Raw genomic sequence first — 17,530 nt, 5'->3', positions numbered from 1 at the left:
GTCTAACAGAACTTACCTTAGCACACTGTCAAAGGCAAAAGAAACCTTTATTTTTTGGCTCATTGCGATTCGGGATCAGACTCGGACATGTATGGACCAGGGCTCGCAACGCTAACGTCCCGGGGCTTTGTGTTTTCTAGACGGGCTACCAAAATGTAAGTCTGTCGGCAGGCTGGAGAATCTTTAATAGTGAAATAACATTCCTTTCTTGGTCTGCGCTGATCACTCTCTTGACTTGATACTTGAAGGGCGCGCGTGTGTGCGGTTCTCGTGCTTATATCCACTGATTGGGCGGGCCGAGTTATACAAAAACAATATTCCTATCAGTCACGGGCGGATGAGAGATAAATCATTGCGTTTGTTTGATAGACATTTTGCGAGCTCTGTGAGAGAATCATTCTGGTTTCTGCTCTCAAAACAATCCCTCCCTCATGTGAACTGACAGGGGAGCAGAAGCTCATTAAATACCCAAATCTCATCCTATCCTAACTGTGGGCGTTTACTTCAAAGTCTACAGTGCCTGTTTTGTGCCTGAGCAATGGTTATAAATGAGGCCGCAGATGTGCTCCAACAGTAGCCACAAAAATCTGTTTATCTGTGAATTAACTGAATGAGCACTGCACTACTGATTGCACTTTATTTTATATATGTCATGTTTTTACTCTTTTAATCATTATTTTACTTTTTAATGATTATTTAATTAATCTTGTTTTATTTGATGTTTTTGTATTATATTTAATGCCTTTTAAATCTTGCTGTCAACTCTGGTAATTAATGTGGTTTAAATCAGTCGAATTGAAGCGGGAGAGGGTTTCTGGATCAGTATTGTGTGTGTTTTGTATGAGATGTGGTCATGTGAATATAAAGAGTGTAGATGTTTTAGTATAGGATGTGCACTACTTTAAGTGTAGGCATACTCATTTATTCACAGTGAACTTGGGATGCAGATTTAAAGGGGAAGTACACTAGGAGAGCCCATGCAGTTATTGTGTATACAATTATATGAATAAGAGAGTTCATACATTGTTGTGTGTAATAATTGTTCATTTATTGCCACAAATTCATTCTCAGTAAAAAACATGAATGAGAAGCATTGCGTCTGATTGTTTATTCACAAACGTAACGTTACTCCTTTACAGGAGTGCTAACTTTACACAAGCAAAAGCCAGTGTGACATTCGGTGTGGAAAAGGAGAGAGAAGAGAAAGAGAAAAGAGAGCTGACTACACCACCCTGGTCACTAAACCAGGGGAATATCCTAATAAGTAATTTCCCCGTTGACAGAGACGTGGAGTTACAAAAAAATCTTTATTAAGCCAGGATAAAAATGTTAGAGTGAATAACTTGTATCGTGAACATCCAAAAAGGCGAATCACTGCTGGCACAGACACACCACAAGAGTGACACTGACGAGAACTCACAGGGCTCGTGGTTACCGGAAGCAGGGCGAGCTAGTGCCACGCGTCGCTAGAGTCGACGATGGTCAGGAAGCACACACACGTGCACCACACTTCACACACGCGCACACTCACTGCAACCAAGGGTCAACCACTCTAGGTTGTAAACCATGCTCGGTGTCTCAGACAGGACCCACCACCAAAAGAGCAAATAGCCCTCCTGCTCCAGACCCACGGCACCTGGAACACAAGAAACACAAATTACATCAAATGAATATCACCAGCTAGCAGGAGTATTGCCATCAGGTAGATGATTTTTCGGTGTGGTTGTTTCCAGTTCTCAGCTACTCGAGTATTTGTCCAGGTTGGAGGTTGGGTAGCACGACCATTGTTTCGAATTTTGGCATAAACTACATCTTGGCTCCATGGATTGAGATTGTAGCCACGACGATCGTCGCGTTCACAGCCAGATTGTTGTCGTTGTTGTTGTTGGCCTGAATGGCAACTTCGCACGGATAGTAGCAGTAGTGCAAACACAGTTTAAAACAAATAATCTTTGAACTATGTAGGCTAGTTTAAGGGGTTTGTGTGTATATTTAGAACACAATCTAGGTTTTTTTTGTAGGGAGGAAAATTTGTCAATGTTGTTTGCGTGCGCTCCAGCATGACCTGCCAGACTGCCGTGGCGCACGGCCGTCGCCATCATTTGGCACATGTGGTGCCAGGTTATTTGTTTGTACTTAATAAACAAATAAAAACATTTGGCGCGAGGTCACAGCGTTTGGGTTTGCGCGCTCACAAGGTTTGCGAAAAGTAAACAGACTAAAACACTCGAGGTTAGAGCCAGGGCAGACGACAGTATGAAGCGTCATTCCGCATAAGATGGGCTTACATTTGGAAATATATTACATCTACATTTCAGTGGTAACACATAAGGTGTTGATCGTCATCTTTCTTTATTATTGTTAGCACTACCTCGAACTAAAGTGGCGTCTCTTCGGAGCTGTAATTTTCTTAAATAAGCCGTAGCAATGTTTCAAATGAGCGTCTTAAGCTAGACAAATGCCTTTATTTTCAACACGATCACCTTGTACCCAAAACATTTAGAAATTAAGGAGCCATTTGTCCTCCGATTACAAACAAGCTCCTCGGCACTGCGTTTGCGGGGCTCATATTACACGCTGTAGAGGATTTTTAAAAAGTGACGTGAGTGGAAGGAAGGCGGCGTCGCCGGGACAGTGTGTGTGTGAGAGCGGCAGGCAGAGTAGAGCGACAGAGAGACATTAGAGAGATGCGACAGAGTTGGGGAAATGCAGGCGCGGCTGTCATTTCAAATAGCGCAGCATATTTTAAACTAATTGGTTAACCAGTTTCAACCGGCTAATGAGGCTCGGTGGTCGGTCAAGAAAATGTTTAGTTTTCGCCATCCCTAGACCAAGCCTAACTCTTAAAAAACTAACAAAACAAAAAACTGCACACCATAATCCCCCCTCCACCAAACTTTACACATTGCACACCGCAGTATGGCAAGAACCATTCTCCTGGCAACTGCCAAACCCAGACTCATCCATCTGATTGCCAGACAGAGAAGCGTGATTCGTCACTCCAGAGAACACAGCCATGGAAACCCATTCCATGAAGCTCTCTACGCATTGTTCTTGAGTGTGGCAAGCAGCGGGGCTCGCTGCCGGGTCCCTCAGTAGGAGGAGTCTCCGCCGGCCGCCAGGATCGAGCTGTCCACCAAGCATCCAGTGCCATCGCATAGCACCGTGAGGAAGAGCCTCTCGGAGGCTGGAGGGCCGAACGGCAGTGTGTCTAGGAACCAGACCAGATAATTATTTTTTTTCTTCTTTATTTTTCCCCTCTCTCCCCTCTCAATGGGGGTATGTGGCAAGCATATGATAGCGCTACACCAACCAGAGCAACGAAGGTGAAGCAGAGCTTGTTGATAGATTAAACATTTGCCGTATCCGGTCGGCTAAACTCAGAACACATCTTCCCTTTTTAAGAATGACTTCAGAGCCTTTCTTTGTTCTTTTCTCAGAGAAAAGCTTAACTCCAAGTCTTCCAGAGTCGCGGTCAAAGCTGATTCGAAAGACCGCCGTTCGCCAGTTTCTGTGTTTACTAGAAGCACGCAAACGCAACTCGGCCATCGTCATTATGGCCCCGCCCACCGACTCTATACACGATGTGATTGGCCCGGCAAGAGTTAGGCGAATACAGCTCAGAAGGGTATTGAGAGTTGCTAGACGACACTCGCGGCAGATTAGATTTGCTGCCGCTAGGGTGCGTCTAGATAGGCTACCCCTACAGTGCCGCGACCCCTAAACCTACCCAACACACACACACACACAGTCTTCCCCTGTGCCTAAACCTACCTATCACAAGAAACATTCAGCATTTTTACATCTTCAAAAAAACATAATTTAGTAGGTTTATCAATCCATTTACCTTGTGGACACACACGCACACATACAGTATTGTTCAAAATAATAGCAGTACAATGTGACTAACCAGAATAATCAAGGTTTTTAGTATATTTTTTATTGCTACGTGGCAAACAAGTTACCAGTAGGTTCAGTAGATTGTCAGAAAACAAACAAGACCCAGCATTCATGATATGCACGCTCTTAAGGCTGTGCAATTGGGCAATTAGTTGAAAGGGGTGTGTTCAAAAAAATAGCAGTGTCTACCTTTGACTGTACAAACTCAAAACTATTTTGTACAAACATTTTTTTGTTCTGGGATTTAGCAATCCTGTGAATCACTAAACTAATATTTAGTTGTATGACCACAGTTTTTTAAAACTGCTTGACATCTGTGTGGCATGGAGTCAACCAACTTGTGGCACCTCTCAGCTGTTATTCCACTCCATGATTCTTTAACAACATTCCACAATTCATTCACATTTCTTGGTTTTGCTTCAGAAACAGCATTTTTGATATCACCCCACAAGTTCTCAATTGGATTAAGGTCTGGAGATTGGGCTGGCCACTCCATAACATTAATTTTGTTGGTTTGGAACCAAGACTTTGCCCGTTTACTAGTGTGTTTTGGGTCATTGTCTTGTTGAAACAACCGTTTCAAGGGCATGTCCTCTTCAGCATAGGGCAACATGACCTCTTCAAGTATTTTAACATATGCAAACTGATCCATGATCCCTGGTATGCGATAAATAGGCCCAACACCATAGTAGGAGAAACATGCCCATATCATGATGCTTGCACCTCCATGCTTCACTGTCTTCACTGTGTACTGTGGCTTGAATTCAGAGTTTGGGGGTCGTCTCACAAACTGCCTGTGGCCCTTGGACCCAAAAAGAACAATTTTACTCTCATCAGTCCACAAAATGTTCCTCCATTTCTCTTTAGGCCAGTTGATGTGTTCTTTGGCAAATTGTAACCTCTTCTGCACATGCCTTTTTTTTAACAGAGGGACTTTGCGGGGGATTCTTGAAAATAGATTAGCTTCACACAGACGTCTTCTAACTGTCACAGTACTTACAGGTAACTCCAGACTGTCTTTGATCATCCTGGAGGTGATCATTGGCTGAGCCTTTGCCATTCTGGTTATTCTTCTATCCATTTTGATGGTTGTCTTCCGTTTTCTTCCACGTCTCTCTGGTTTTGCTCTCCATTTTAAGGCATTGGAGATCATTTTAGCTGAACAGCCTATCATTTTTTGCACCTCTTTATAGGTTTTCCCCTCTCTAATCAACTTTTTAATCAAAGTACGCTGTTCTTCTGAACAATGTCTTGAGCGACCCATTTTCCTCAGCTTTCAAATGCATGTTCAACAAGTGTTGGCTTCATCCTTAAATAGGGGCCACCTGATTCACACCTGTTTCTTCACAAAATTGATGACCTCAGTGATTGAATGCCACACTGCTATTTTTTTGAACACACCCCTTTCAACTAATTGCCCAATTGCACAGCCTTAAGAGCGTGCATATCATGAATGCTGGGTCTTGTTTGTTTTCTGAGAATCTACTGAACCTACTGGTAACTTGTTTGCCACGTAGCAATAAAAAAATATACGAAAAACCTTGATTATTCTGGTTAGTCACATTGTACTGCTATTATTTTGAACAATACTGTATTCAGACACATTTTGAACAGGTAACTCAAACTCTTCCCTAAATCTACCCATTTGTGTATTATAAAAACAGGAAATAACAGGCAGATACGCCTGCAGGCACAATTTATTCAGAAAGTACAAATATCCCAAATGTTCCGAGGCAAAATGATTGATTTGTGTGAAGATAATCCCCAAAAGCGGTCAGAAGAACGTCGAGTCCATCCGCCAAAGATTAATAATACATTTCAAATATTGCCACAGGAAGAAACATCAGGTCAGCTTTGACAGCATTGGGTGTCGTATGTCTCATGACCAATTGCGTCATTACGTCAGCTTTGATTGTAAAAATGCCATTGGCTCTCGTGTGTCTCAATCAGCTCCCTGGTTCAGTAGTCAGGGCACTGATCAGGACATAAGTCAATGGGTTATTGACTCACCCTAATGTCGTTCCTCACCCGTAAGACCTCTGTTCATCTTCAGAACACAGTTTAAGATATTTTATATTGAGTCAAACTGCTGAAATCACGTGACATTGGCGATCCGAATCATTAATCGGTTCACTGATTCATGGCCGTTTGAATCTTTATTTGAGGTTTGAAAACAAACGTAGAAGAGAAGACAATGCTGAGTAAAGTCGTAGTTTTTGTTATTTTTGGACCCAAATGTATTTTGGATGCTTCAAGAGACTCTAATTAACCCACTGATGTCTCATATGGACTACTTTGATGATGTTTTAAAGTCTACATAGACTGCATATTCTCTGGGACTAAATATAAAATATCTTAAACTGTGTTCTGAAGATGAACAGAGGTCTTACGGGTGAGGAACGACATTAGGGTGAGGAGTTCATGACATCAATTTAATTTTTTGGGTGAACTAACACTTTAAAGCTACACTGTGTGATATTGAGTCATTGACGTTAATAGAGCGGAAGGTCCTTGTATGGGCCGTACGGGCTCTTCTCACTGTAGGGTGCGCGCGCGTGACTAGAGCGAGAGAGAGGAAATGCACGCCCGTAAACACTGCTCTCAGGTGCAGATTATGTCGCGCGCCGCGGTCCACTTTATTCCTATGGGTGACGTCGAGCGACTTCAACGCTTCAGCACAGCATTCCGGGAAGGCAGCGCTGCATTTGAACCGAATTGAACGCAGAAATGACGGGAAGCTTCACAGCAACGCTTCAGTCGCGTCGCAAAGTGGCAACGTCTCAAACGATAAAGGTTCGGTCCTGCTTTGGAAGCAGTCGGTGAGTAAAACTGCTTCAGATGTCTGTGCTGTCGGCTATCGTCGCGTGAGTAAACATCAGTAAACGACACGATCGCGTGCTTCATCATTCAAATGCGCTAACGGTTACTCCATTGTTGTTCTGTATAACGTTACACTAGTCTGACGTGCAAAACCGTTTTGCTTGCTACTGCTAAGGTTTAGTCGCACACAATAGTCCATAAACCGAATCATGTCCTCATAAACTGCGAGTAAACACACACAAATGTTGACAGGCCACTAAATACAGTCCATACCACAGAGACGGACGTCCTGCTGCTGCTGTTTCTCCTGTTTAATTTATTTCAGCCTCCGGATCTGATTCTGGATCATATATCTATTAGCTGAGATCCATAGCCATGGGTTTCTCCACGCTTGAGGACGTCACCGCTTTGCGCTCGTCATTCTTTAGCTCCGCCCACACGATACGCCTCCAGGCGCTCGGTTTTTTCCGGAAAGACTCGGTACAGCCCATATTTCTTTTATAAATATAATAAAACTAAAGATTTTTCAGAGATATGAAGGATGCAATACTACTCTATAGGTACTCAAGATTGACATGAGATTTAATCCCCCCTTTAATGACATCAATTTCATTTTTTTGGGTGAACTAACCCTTTAAAGCTCCACTGTGTGATATTTTCCCCCATCTAGTGGTGAAACGGTATATGACCATCCAGTGAATAATAGTTTCTGTTCCTCTCAATTTCGATTTCGTTTCAACTCCTACGGTGGCCGATTTAGTCATGGCTTCCAGTTCGACCTCTTCGGTGAGTGTTGCTTCAAGTGATGAGGTTACTTTTGAAAACTATTATAATTTGCAGTTATTTAATTTGCCAAATGATCTATGATCAAATTAATCTATGTAAAATGAATAATAGTTTTCGTTATTTTTTATCATTTCATTGCCAACATCAGCTATCAGGTTCCCAGACGAATGCAAGCTAATCTTAGTAAAGTAACTTTTATCAGTGCTGTCGTTATTCTGTATATTGTACGACATCACTAGCGTAAGGCAAACTAATTATAATGCAATTAAAATATTAATCTCATGTTATCCGTCATAGTACACGGATTTATGTTATAAGGTAAACAATACTTTTTCATCATTGACGTGAGGAAAACTATCCTAGACGTCGTTCTAGTGTTATGGACAGCACACCATGATATAATTAGCCAAGCAACAATAAAACTTCCAATATACACAAATAGGCTGAATTAATATTACCTGTCGAGAAGAAAGCAGGCAACGTCGGCGTTCTTTTTAAAATCGTTGCTCCTCATGAGCTCTTTCCATCTGGGAAAGGCCACTCCAATATTTACTTTTGTCTTGTTGATTTGCCCGTCGCGTTGCCGTCTTAATTCTCTTTTCCGCTTCCTTGGCGACTCTGATACATATCCCGCAATATTACTAGGTACCTGACCCGGGTTGAATTCGGTAATCAATCCCGGGACGGTGTTGCTTTCACACAGAAGGTGACCCGGCAATGCTCCGGGAATATTGCGGGTCCGACGTGCAGTGTGAAAGGGGCTTAAGAGTGATCCTAGTGTTGTAGTCAAGACCACCTAAACCGAGACCAAGACAAGACCAAGACTTTGAAGGGCCGAGACCGAGTCAAGACCGAGACCAATGCATGTCCCCACACTTATGATAAAATGTGGAATATGCATATGATTGGCACTTCTCTCGTATGTGTGGGTGTGTAAGTGTACCATGAGAGAAGTTTTGATCAAATAATCAAAAGGCACTGCAGCTTTGTGGGAATTAATCTTTTTCTTCTATAAGCAAATAACACTTAACTTTCCGTCAATGGGAGGCACTGAAGACGACGTGTCCATATTGTTTACAGTCTATGGTGGACACAAACACCAAACTGACACTAACAGAGCTTTGTGTTTTGTTTTGTGAAAAGCACTCGCTCCCATTTTAAAACTCAAAGTTCCCTAAGAATGCTAATCTGGATGAGGTATTAATCTCAGACACAGTCCATTATGTCTTAAATGAATGTGAATAACAGGAGGTGGAATATGTATCATACAGATATGCATTAGTATGCTGCTTAAGCAAATTATTTTACATATGTACATATTTTTTATTTACAAATTGAAAATGTTATTGTGCAGCTTTATTGTGCAACAACAAGGAAAAGAAACCCTGTACTTGCATTTTTTGATTAACTACAGTTTGATTTAACAAATATCTCACATGTGCAGGGTTTTTCCTGGGTCAAAAATGGTCTTTGGTGGTGGCTGACAGACCCCCCACCCCCCCCACACACACACCATTTTTTTTTAAAATGCAACGAAACAATCATTTTTATTATCTTATGTTTATATCTCATATTATGTATGATCTCTTATCTTGATGTTTCTTTTGTTCCAACAGGTTGAATTGTTTTGGTATATAATCATATCAATATTAGAAATAGCATTAACAGTTTACAAATAGCCACATTTTCGGCCATATACAATTTAATAAAATGATCAGCTAGCTAACAAACAGTTTTGTTCTGTTTTCACCTCACTCCAGTCTAAACTAAATGATTTTAGACTATTTATTTTACTACACATTCAACATACATAAGCTGAAATACTGTGGATAGTTAAAACTAATAATTCTTACTCTCCACTCTTGCTAAATTGGGTAAGCACACTTGTGTTCTCATTTCTGAGGTGTTCTGAGTAAATGATTAAACTGATTCGTTCAGTTCATTGTTGAACAGATCAGTTCTTATTACCGTCGTTAAAATGATTCGGTTCAAATGAGTCATTTGGTCGTGAATCGGACATTAGCAGACCCGTTGTGTGTGAATCACGGCTGTCAGAACATCGCGGAAGGTTTGTCACACTGAAAACACTTCATAACTGGATAGAAATTGTTTCCTGTTTATTTAATGTATGATTTATGTCAGCTGTTTAGCTGGTCAAACGTTTTTTGAGCGCAATTCACACCGAGCGGTACTTGAAAACAGTTGTCCGAACGCGCAACGTTCAACATGGATTCGTTTTTCTGAACTTTTGATTTAGCTTAATATGTGAAGTATCAGGGAGAGCGTATGTGCTTATTTTGAAGACAGAGAGAGAGCGCGCAGGGTGGAGTTCTCTGCTCTTCATATGCCTTCAGCTGTGGTCTTGACCGGTCTTGAGACAAAATCCCGAGTCATCTTCGCCCGAGACCGAGACGAGACCGAGTAAAAATGCGGTCGATACCGAGACGAGACCAAGACCTTTAAAAAGTGGTCTCGAGACCAAGACCTTTAAAAAGTGGTCTCGAGACCAAGACCAATCTCGAGTACTACAACACTAAGTGATCCTCCATCATCATATAGCAGCCTCAAGCAATCCTCCTCTTCACATTCGACACGGTGCCATCGAGTGTAAAAACGCGAAAGGCGAAGCTTGAATTTACGGGTATGTCCCTCCTTGTCAAATGTACTTTCAAGATGGAGGAGCAACATGGCGACCGCCATCCGAACCCTCAACACGTGTGTGTTTTCAATGGTATATTATAAAATTACGAGAATGCATTATTACTTGAAAGAAGTAAATATACATTAATGAGCACATATAATTTTGAAAGAACTAAGTGATTTTAGCTAAGAATAAAGTAAAAAAGTTACACAGTGTAGCTTTAAATTGACATATTAACCTTAATGTAGTGAAAGGAAATATTATATGGCATATTTGATTAATTACGATGTGTTCACTGTGGTTAATAATTTGTTGTGTATTCATCATAATCCATTTTTAAAGGTCTAAATTTGTTACTTTAATATAGGTGATCTTGGCCGCCATGGAAAAGGACCAGCCTACACATTTTTGTCCAAGACTTTTATGCGTTGCAGTCAGTCAGCTGCACAGGTAATGTTTGATAATGTCTTACACATTAACTGTATAACTAGTTCAATATTACATGTTTAACTTTCAGTAATTATTTTATGCAATAATGTAGAACTACACGGAGGACAACAGAACACAGGGTATAATGGAGAAAAGCCAATGGGATCGTCTTACAGTACCTAAGTAATCCTTCCAATGAATCTGCCTTTATTTAAGACATACGGGATAAATGTTGAACGCTGGAGAGAAAGGAAGACATCCAAGAAAGGCATCTATGTTTCACCAATAAAGAAGTATTTCCCATTCAAGACAGCCAAAGTGGTACTGTAGTGTCATATAAATTACACTTCATTTTTCCTTTCATTTGTAAAAATAAAAATATAATCGACTATATACTATATTTTTATTATACTTTATAATACTGAAAAATTATTTTGCTTTTTTATAACACTATGAATGAAGATTTGTTTGTGATGTGAATTGCTTAGGCTGCGGTCAAATCTATCTATCTATCTATCTATCTATCTATCTATCTATCTATCTATCTATCTATCTATCTATCTATCTATCTATCTATCTATCTATCTATCTATCTATCTATCTATCTATCTATCCATCCATCTATCCATCCAACCATCCATCCATCCATAATAAAATTATTTTTGTTCCTCAGGAACATTTAAGGAGCGCTGACTCAAGAAAACAGGAGTTTAACAGCTTAGCTGTGATGAGATTGATTTTGCATCTTGCTTGCAAGTGAATACCCAAACATGGATGGTTTTCAGTCATGTCTTTTATACAGTGTGTTACACAATGGCGGCATTGTGGGTACTCCAGGCAGCCCATTTATACAAATAATAAACACAAGTGGAAACCACTGGGTAACTGCAAGCAACTTGTTTTGCAAGAACAATCAAATGTGTATATATGATAGTCTTTCCACAGTTCTGCACAGTAAAGATGAGCAAACTTTGTCATGGTTGCTTAAGCCAGTGGAAGATCAGTTTATGGTCATTTATTCAGCGGTCCAACCTCAATCAAATTGTAGCATTAAAATTATAGCAAATTATAATTACTGTGGTTTGTTTGCAATTGCATTATGCTGCGTCATGAGGCCAGAAAACTGCCTCTTCCGTGAGGGCCGGTTGAGGACAGAACTTTTAACTTCTTTCAGGAAAGGCCAAATACATTTTAAAACAGAGCCGAGAGTGAGCACAGTAAAATTAAGACAGACTCGTGTGAATGTGTACTGCATTTGCAGGACTGCACACAGAACTGAAGTGCTGGTTGAATGTACTTCGTGCAATGGGTGGTATCATCCTAACTGTGTACAGATGCCCCAAAATGCCATTACTGGGGATGAAGACTGGCACTGCCCCAAATGTACTGGCAAAATCTAACATACATTTTTTTTCTTCTTCTTCCTGAAGCCACTTCACGAAGGCAAATGACAGAAAGTGAAGTAAGAATCATTATTCTTATAGGACCCATGCAATAAATGTTTCAAATATTGGTTTCAATATTGGCAACTTTTTCATTGCTTTAATCACAGTTTTTCTCAGTCGCTTTGGCACATTTCTCAGATCAGAATAGAAATTCTCAAAACTACCTGTTCATTTCTCACATCATTGTGTAACTTGTGCACATCAAAAAAGCAGTTTCTCATTTCTTTGAACAAGTTGCAAATGCTTTGGTCCATCCATGCCAATGATTATGTCCAATTCTCTGGTGTTTCATTATCAGTTGCTTATGTCATGTTGATCTAAATGTATTATATTGGGTCTCTGTTGAACAGTCTCACCCCCCACAAGATATAGGCACAAGCTCATAGCATAAGTCTTTACAGGCAAAATGGTTGAACAAGTTATCATAATATGTCAAGCATATTTCTATCATTTCTATATTTCCATTCTAAATCTGTCCTGAATTGGTAAATTGCTCCCAGGTGAATGTTGACTTTCTCTAATGAAGGTGCTTCTCATATATATACAGCACCGCATGTACAGTTTTTCCTATGTTCACATTTCTTCTTTAGGTTTTTTGTGTGTGTGTGTGTGCTATTTAGTACTGTCTTTTCATTTCTGTATCTCAATTACATTTTCGGTCAATAAAATACAATACAAACAGTGAGAGTGTAAATTTGAATATTTTCCATTCTCTTACAATAACACTCACACACACTAAGATGTAACTTACAATTGACAATAATTGTCATCAAAACTTTAGCCATAGTTTCCATCAAAACATCCCTCCAGAGTAAACTGTTATATTGACAACATGACTAAACAATCTGACCGTCTTATCCGTACACAATGACACAAGATACACAATTGTCATTCTGATGGCACTGACATGTTCTTTGACACAGATATTTACTTCTGAGAGATGAACGAAGGATTTTGAGCAAGAGAGTGGCTTTTGCAGGTTATCCGTGGGGTTTTGCTGTTTGTACAAATTGTTTTGAGAAATGCACTTACTGTTTTGCAAATTGTGAGTTTGATTCGAGAAATGCACCAAAGCGACTGAGAAAAACTGTATTATACATGTTCTTGCATATTTATTATTTAAATTGATTTTTTTTTTTTTTTATGCAGCCATGTAGAGTCAAGTTTTTATTTTACATTTTTCTTTGTAAGCAGGGTCTCAGGAATACATGGATATATATATATATATAATTACAGTACTAGACGGGTCACTCTGAACAGGAATCAATTAAAATATTGAGCAAACCTATAAAGAAACACATTTTATGAGTGTTTGGAAATGTGACATGGGGCAAGTGCTAGAACACACTTTGATGTGTAGGGGGATTTTGCCTCTACCTCGCTCCCAAATTATATAAAGTCAAATTACTTAAAAATGAATACAATAATAGTCATGGTCACTCTGAACAGGAATCACTTGAAGGAATGAGTGAACCTATAAAGGACATTTTTTGGTGAACTTTTGAATATTGGACATGGGGAAGTGCTTGAATGCACATAGACATTTGGGGTGAGTTTACCATTCATTTTCTCCAAAACTATGCAGTAAAATTACTTTAAACCTGATACAGTAATAGTCAGGATAACTCTGAACAGGAATCAAGTGAAAAAAATGAGCGACTCTATAAAATAAATATTGTCATGAGTGTTTGAAAATGGAAAATGTGTAAGTGCTTGAATGCACTTTTATTTTGGGGGTATTTACCTTAACTTTTCTACAAAACTATACAGTAAATTAACTTGTAAATGAATACAGCAATAGGCAGGATCATTCTGAACAGGAATCAAGTGAAAAAACGTGGAAACCTATTAAGGAAAGATTTGTAATGGGTTTTTGAAAAATGGACGGTGTTAAATGATTGTTGGGGCGAGTTTGACTGTACTTTTCTCCAAAACTATACAGTAAAATGACTGGAAACAAAATGACAGAATGAGCAAACCTATAAAGGAAAGATTTGAATGATTTTTTTGAAAATTGGACTGTAGGTGCTTAAATGAATTTTTGGCGAGTTTTACTGTACTTTTTTCCAAAAATATACAGTAAAATTACTAGTGAACAAATACAGTAATAGTCAAGTTTTCTCTGAACAAATATCAATTGACAGAATGAGCAAACCTATAAAGGAAAGATTTTTATGATTTTTTTAAAAATTGAACAGAGCAAGTGCTTGTATAAATCATGTATAAAAAGTAACATTAATGATGTATGATAATTAACATGAATATTAACATAAATTAATAGTAATTAATGTATAATAATTAATATATAATACATATAAAACATTAAAATAAAAAACATGAATACAATTAAAATGAATAAATTATGAATAATAATTAATGTTCAGCATATACAAACATTAAAATAAAAAAATAAAAAGTAATATTAATTTATGATATTAAAATGAATAACATTAATTAATAGTATTAAATAATGTTTATATATATATGAGGTGAGGTGAAGCATCGATTGACTGATAGACAACTACTCTGTAAGTGTTTGTAACTTTTCTCATTTGATTGTTTGTTCATTTGTTGTTGGATAAGTGTGTCTGTGTAGTGCAGAGGTGTGTATTATTAGTTTTGGTGTATTCTCGCGGTGTGTGTGGGAGTTAGCATTTGTTGAGTTAGCATTTGTTTGGTCATTGCCACTGTAAGAATGGATTTCACCTGAGAACAAACTAAAGGGATTAAAGCTGAAATAAAGACAATAAAACTTCACTATCTGAATGCAAGAGTAAACAAGACTGCACCTGGCCCAATCCTATTTCCTCACCCCTGCCGAGATATGACCCTCTCACCCTCTGGGTCACATGCAAATATCACAGATACTGCCACAAGCTGTTTCTGTATGGTCAATATAAATACTTTTGGTGTGATTGGTAAACAGGTTTCATCCTCACATCAGGGGAACTGGTGACATTCCAGGCGTTCCCAGTTGCTTTCAATAACGGTACTCATGTGAGTATAAATAGCGTGATAGTCTGCGGCAGCGGAAGCGGCAGTGTGAAGCCCTCCCGACAAGGCACTTGAGTATTATTTTCCTTTTCATTATTTGTGTTCGTTTTCTATCTGGCCTTTTCTCTGATCTGTATTCACCATGTGCTTTCAAATCTCAACTATAACTTCTAGCACTCGTAAATCACGCTCTGTACGTGCGAGACGCCGCAATCCTAATAATTTGCTCTATATCCTAACATCCTCTGCTACTTTACTCTTTATTCCAATTGGTCTCTGGAATTGCCAGTCTGCTGTAAACAAAGCAGACTTTATTTCATCTATTGGGACTCATTCTCAGCTCAGCCTCATGGCCCTAACTGAGACCTGGATCAAACCAGAGGACACTGCCACTCCTGCAGCCCTCTCAACCAATTTAACTTTTTCACACACTCCTCAGCCTATTGGGAGGGGTGGGGATACTGGTTTGCTTATCTCAAATGATTGGAAATTTGTTCCCTTACCGTCTCTACCGGCCAGTTCATTTGAATCGGACTGAATCACTATTACTCACCCTGTTAAAATCCATGTGGTAGTGGTCTATCGTCCTCCAGGTCACCTCGGTATCTTTGTGGAGGAGTTGGATGTGTTACTTTCTAGCTTCCCTGAGGATGGCACTCCACTGATTCTGCTTGGTGACTTCAACATCCATCTTGATAAACACCTAGCCACAGACTTCAGCACTCTACTGACTTCATTTGACCTTAAGTTAGTATCTACTACGGCTACTCACAGATCAGGTAACCAATTAGACCTCGTCTACACACGCAACTGCTCCACAGACAACACTTTAGTTACTCCATTACACACCTCAGACCACTTTCTCATCACTCTTAACCTCATAATGACTCCTGATACAACACGTACTCCTACACAGATTACCTTTCGGCGTAATCTACGCTCACTCTCTCCCTCTCGCCTATCCACTATGGTTTCATCTTCACTCCCTCCACCTGCTCAGTTCTCAGCACTGGACACTAACAGTGCTACTGACACTCTTTGCTCCACTCTAACATCCTCCTTAGACAGTTTTTGCCCCCTTTCATCCAGACCAGCCCGCCCCACCCCATCTGCCCCCTGGCTGTCTGATGTTCTCCGTGAACATCGCTCTGGACTCAGGGCGGCAGAGAGGAAATGGCAGAAATCTAAAAACAATACTGACCTTGCCTTTTATCAGTCTCTTCTCTCTTCTTTCTCTACAAATGTCTCCACTGCTAAAACAACATACTACCACAACAAAATCAACAATTGCTCTGACTCTCGTAAACTCTTTAAAACATTCTCCTCTCTCCTTTGTCCTCCTCCTCCCCCTCCTTCATCAACTCTTACAGCTGATGACTTTGCATCATTTTTCACAAACAAAACATCTCTCATTAGCAAACAGTTCTCCTCATCACAAACTGACACGCACATCTCAACAACTAACACGAACACGTTTCCATCCTTCTCTCCACTCTCCGAGGCAGATATTTATAAACTCATCCTTTCCAATCACCCTACTACCTGTCCACTTGATCCTATACCCACTCACCTCCTTCAGGCCATTTCCTCTTCAATCACTCCTGCACTCACTCACATTGTCAACACTTCTCTTCACACGGGAACCTTTCCCACAGCATTTAAGCAGGCTCGGGTAACCCCACTGCTTAAGAAACCCTCTCTGAATCCAGCACTTTTAGAAAACTACCGACCGGTATCCCTTCTGCCATTGCAAAGACCCTTGAGCGAGTTGTGTTCAATAATCTCTCTATGTTTCTTGAACAGGACAACCTCCTAGACAACAACCAATCCGGCTTCAAAAGCGGCCATTCGACTGAGACTGCCTTGCTCTCGGTAACTGAGGCACTGAGACTGGCAAAAGCAGCTTCCAAATCCTCAGTGCTCATTCTGCTGGATCTGTCTGCTGCTTTTGACACAGTTAACCACCAGATCCTCCTGTCAACACTTAAGAAGACGGGGATCTCAGGAACTGCTCTCCAGTGGTTCTGGTCTTACCTCTCTGGTAGGTCCTACAGGGTGTCATGGAGAGGTCTAATTCACACCATCTAGCTACTGGGGTTCCCCAGGGCTCAGTGCTTGGACCACTTCTCTTCTCCATCTACATGTCATCATTAGGTTCTGTCATTCAGAAACACGGCTTCTCCTATCACTGCTATGCTGATGACACTCAACTCTACTTGTCGTTTCAACCAGATGATCCTACAGTCAGTGTTCGTATCGCTGCCTGTCTGACAGACATTTCTGACTGGATGAAAGAGCATCATCTTAAACTCAATCTTGCAAAGACAGAATTACCAACCCAGCACTTCATCAAAATTTCTCCATTCAGCTTGGTTCATCGACCATATCTCCATCAAGGAGGGGGTCCTGAATCAGCAGGTCCTGTGGCAGGTTGAACTTCCTCAGCTGACGAAGGAAGTACAGTCTCTGCTGAGCCTTTTTCACATTGGAGTCAATGTGATTGTCCCACTTCAGG

General features: G+C 40.2%; 1 long non-coding RNA gene across 1 annotated transcript; it reads left to right on the top strand.

Annotated features, from left to right (window-relative positions):
- Positions 1–9,231: 9,231 nt before the first annotated feature.
- Positions 9,232–10,912, top strand: LOC137079441 (uncharacterized). The gene is made up of 3 exons (XR_010905516.1): positions 9,232–9,574; positions 10,515–10,597; positions 10,689–10,912. It is a non-coding gene; the product is annotated as an uncharacterized lncRNA (long non-coding RNA).
- Positions 10,913–17,530: the final 6,618 nt, after the last annotated feature.

This window comes from Pseudorasbora parva, chromosome 6, assembly GCF_024679245.1.
Source record: "Pseudorasbora parva isolate DD20220531a chromosome 6, ASM2467924v1, whole genome shotgun sequence".
Lineage (NCBI taxonomy): Eukaryota > Metazoa > Chordata > Actinopteri > Cypriniformes > Gobionidae > Pseudorasbora > Pseudorasbora parva.
The sequence above is the reverse complement of the archived record's forward strand: the minus strand, read 5'-3'. Positions and strand labels throughout refer to the sequence as shown.